The sequence below is a fragment of the Quercus suber genome, unplaced genomic scaffold (assembly GCF_002906115.3).
Source record: "Quercus suber isolate HL8 unplaced genomic scaffold, Cork oak 2.0 scaffold_99, whole genome shotgun sequence".
NCBI classification, from domain to species: Eukaryota; Viridiplantae; Streptophyta; class Magnoliopsida; order Fagales; family Fagaceae; genus Quercus; species Quercus suber.
The window spans coordinates 1,203,486-1,208,335 of NW_027069564.1; positions in this window are offsets into that span (position 1 = coordinate 1,203,486).

Sequence of the window (4,850 nt, forward strand, 5' to 3'; positions counted from 1 at the left end):
CCGAGCTTTCAACTCACATGTTGAATATTCCTTCCCCCTCATGCACTAGTTTTCCTCTAAATGTTTGTTTGGTTGGATGGGTGAAAAATAGAGAGGATAGAAAATGGTAGGGTGATAGAAAAGTGGAAGGATAGAAAAGATTTTAATTTCCCTCCTTTTTGTTTGGTTGGGAGTGAAAAAATGGAGGAATGGAATGAGTGAATGATAGGCCAAGAATATATTCACCCCTTATGATAAATTAACCAATTGATTTAGCCAAGTTAATTAATTAATTTAATTAACATGCAAAACATGTGATAGCACAAACAAATCACCAATTAAATAAATGCAACAGAAATTAAATTGACACGGTGATTTATTTATGAATGGAGAAAACCTACACGGCAAAAACCCTACCGGGTGATTTTAAGGTCACCACTCTCGAGAATCTACTATTATCAAAACAAGCAGTTACAAGTAAAGGAATCCCAGTACCTTATACCAACCTACAGTTAAACCCTTATCCCAATACCCAATTGGACTTGTTCTGTAGTGACAATCTCTCCTTTTCAATGCACAGCTCTTAGTACGTGACTAACCAATAGATGTGCGGATCACAGTACGCGACTTAATCAACAATTTGAGAAAGATGTTGGCTGCAAAGTTCTTCATTTCTTCACACGATGAAGATCACGAAGCTCCTTGGTCACAAAACCTTAAGGTGTATAAACACAACAGCTTCTTCAAGAAAAAGTTGAACTAGGGCAAATTCTGTCTTCGGTCATAATTTGCATGAACAAAACTTTGTTTCACAACCTATGACGGCCCTTAAAATAGTCCTTATATATGTTTAGGGTTGTATATACACACAGATTGGACGAAAACCAGTTTTGAAAAACTGAACTTCATAAACCTCGACAGATAGGGTATCTATTGAGCTAGCTGTCGAGCTTTGGGCTTCAGTAACTTTTTAAACCTCGATATATACTAGCTGTTGAGCTTTAAAGACAAGCACTTCTTCACTTGTTTCTTGGACAGATTTGCATGGCTTTAACACCTAATCTTGAAACCTTGTTCCTTGAAGTATTAAACACATCCTAGATCTACCTAATTACAAGTAAAATGCGTTTTGTCAAAGGATTAGTCAATTACATAAAATATTGACATATGTTTCTAACTTGATTCACGTATGTCTTAACAGTGAGTTTATATAAATTTACTCATATACTCTTGTCAAAAAATAATGCCCAATTAAAAAAAAAAAAGTGACAAGCAACAAAAAAAAAAAAAAAAAAAAAAAAAAAAAAAAAAGCAATCACCCAAATTTATTAAAAAAAATCATGCCCAAAAAAACAAAATTCATGTCTAGTTAAACCAAAAAAAAGAAGAAGAAGAAAAACAAAACAAAGGACCATGCTATAGCCATAGGAAATCAAAAGAAAAGGGGGGGAGGGGGGGAATTTAGAGGCAACATCCCAAGAAAAAAAAGTAAAAAAAAAAAAAAAAAAGCAATGTTCTGAATCCCGTGTGCAACTTGCACATAGGCATTTTTGTCATTTAGCCAGCAGATTTCCCCCCACCAAGTTTTCTCCCCATTTAGGGAGACAACTTTTTGGTGGACCCTGGGAGAGAACACCCGGGCTCCACCATCATTTTTCTCTTTCCCTTCCAACCAAACACCCTTCAAAAAGTTTTCTCTCCTCAATTTCTCTTTTTTTTTTTTTCTTTTTTTTTTTTTTCATTTTCCCTAAAATCCACTCTACCAAACACACCCTTAACCGTACAGTGGAATGAATGCAAACAAAAACAAATAGTGGGGTGGATTTTGAATTTTGAAAACAGAGAGGAGAGACCATGTAAGGACTGGAGAGAGTCTAATAAAAAGGGAGGGAGAACCCAAAAAAAATAATAAATAAAGCAAAAATATACTTTTGGTCCTTACATTTTGGGCCAATTCCTATTTTTGTCCCTAAATTGATTTCGTGCCTACCTCAATCCCTGAAAATCAAAAATTGTTTCCGTTTTGGTTCCTGCCGACAACCCATTAATAGAAAAGTCCAACATGGCAAGTGGAATGCACTGTTTGCACATAAATGCTGACGTGGCTAATAAAATAATAATAATAATAAATTTACTTTGGAATTTTTAATAGCCACGTTAGCATTTAAAATGCCACGTTAGCTTTTAAATTAATAAAAAAAGCCAGGTCAAAAAATTTATTAAAAAAAATAATCTAATTAAAAAAATAATTTAATAATATTAAAAAAAGACAACAAACTTTGAAGTCTGAAAATAACAAGCCATATGGAAACCTTATACAAACACCAAATGCAAACAAGCTGTAAGTTTGAATGGGAACCCTTACAAGCAATAAGTCCAATATAAATCCCTATACAAACACCAAATTCAAACCCTAAATCTTGATTCCCACATCCAAAAATCCAAACTTTCCAAGCCTAAATATTGATTTTTAGCATCAAATAAAAAAACCATTAACAAAAACTTTATTGGGAGCTATGGAGTGGTTGCAGTCTGACCTAGATTGTTGTGGTGGTTGTTGTGAAACTATTAGGACATATATGATTCACTTGTTAGGAACATATGTCATTATTTTATACAATTGGCTAATCCTTTGACAAAACGCATTTTACTTGTATTTGGGTAGATCTAGGATGTGTTTAATACTTCAAAGAACAAGAGTTCAAGTCTAGTATTGAAGCCATGCAAGTCTGTCAAAGAAACAAGTGAAGGAGTGTTGATTTCTTAAAGCTCGATAGCTATTCGACAGATAGCTATCGAGGTATCTATCGAGGTTTAATGAGGCTCAACATTCACTATCTATCAAGGTATCTATTGAGGTTACGGGAATTTAGATTTTCAGATCTGATTTTCGGCCCATGTTTTTGTATTTGTGTAGAGTTTCTTTTCTCACAACTCTAAACTTATATAAGGCTTATTTTAGAGGCCGTCACATAAGAGAATACAAGGAGAACACATGCAAAAGGTGACCGATGCCTTATTCTCTCTTAAAGAAGCTACTGCGTCTTAAGGTTTTGTAACCAAGTACTTCTTAATCTTCATTGTTGATGAATTGAAGAACTTTGCAACCAACATTATTTTTCCTTAAGTTGGTGAGTGAGTCACATACTGAAATTCATGCAAAGGAGTTAGTCACATACTAGGATTTGTGCATCAAAGGGTAGTGTTCATATATTGAAGAGTTCAGAGGTTCTGAAGCGGTAGAAGGTTTCTGCTGTGAGTTCATCTACGGGAATTGTAGAGTCTAGGGACAAAGGTTTTGTACCAGATCTAAAACTTCTCTTTGCTATAGTGGATTTCTTTTCGGGAAGGTTTCCCCCCAGTTTTTTTTTACTGTGAAACTAGTTTGTTTCATTGGTTTTCCTGAGTCATCATATCTTGTCTTATTTATTTTTTCCGCTGCATTATTTTGACATGATATTAATGTTTGTTTGTTTTAACAAGTTTTATTCATAATAAATCTAACTAACAACTTGGGTTTAAAACTTGTTAATTCTATCAACTGAGATCTAAATTTCCCAATAGAAACATAGATCAATGGTGGTAGTGAGAGGTTAAGATTGGAAACCATGGCCGGAAACCGATAGTGGTAGTGGTGGGTTTGATCGGTGGTGGTATGTTCTTTTTTCTCTGAAAATCTGACTTTCTCTCTCTCTCTCTAAACCTGTCTCTATTGATTGTTTAATCGATGGTGGTGGTGGGTTTGATTGTTTGATCCATGGTGGTGGTCGTTGGGTTTTTGTAGGTTGGGTTTTTCTGGGTTTAATTGTTTGGGTTGGTTGTGTTGTTTTTTTGGATTGATTTGGTATTTTGTGGCTTTGGGATTTTATGATTTTTCTAGATTTGAGAAAACGAGGGCTTTGAGATTTATGATTTTGTTTTTGAATAGAAATTTTTTGAGTTTTCTATGTGTTTATTTCCCAAGAAAATGAAGAACATGAAGTTCACGTTCTGGGAAAGAAGAAATGAATGTTTTTAAGAAAAAAAAAAGTAAAAAAAAAAAAAGTTATTTAATTAGATTAATGTTTATTTTTTATAATTTTTTTTATATTTTCTGACCTGTCTTTTTTTATTAATTTAAATGCTAACATGACATTTAAAATGCCAAATAAATTTTATTATTATTTTATTAGCCACGTTAGCATTTACTGTGCAAATAATGCATTCCATTTGCCACATAAGACTTTTCTATTAGTGGGTAGACGACAGACAGAAACGGTTTTCGATTTTCAGGGACTAAGATAGGCGCAAAATCAATTTAGAGACCAAAATGGGAATTGACCCAAAATGTAGGGACCAAAAGTGTATTTTCGCCACCAAAAAAAAAAAAAAAAAAAAAAAAAGAGAGGAAGAAGAAAAAAAAAACTAGAAAGAACAGAGGAAACACATGGCGACACAATTTTTTTTTGATTTCACAACTAAGATACACCTGTCATGTTTCATCTCCTAAAATAATTTTCACTACATCTCTTTGCATCTAATTCTCCAAAGCCTTCGAAAAAAAAAAAAAAAAAAAAAAACATTGAGAGAGATTGAAACATCTTAGGAGAAAATCTAGTACTAAGAGGGGACAAATCTAGCCCCAAACTAACAAGTCCAATATCCAAGTTCCTACTGTTAGCCAAGCCCACATTGTATGCGGCTGGTTCAATATCTCTCTATCAACTATTGCTAGTGGAACATCACATGGTGGGAAGACCATCCTTGAGAGTAATGTTGTTGCCACCACCATACATATCTGTGAAGTCATCACCAAACTCATCCAAGAAAGTGCTAGGTATATTTTCAACCTTACAACTCTTATCTTTGCATGACTTTGTTGTTTAAAGCTT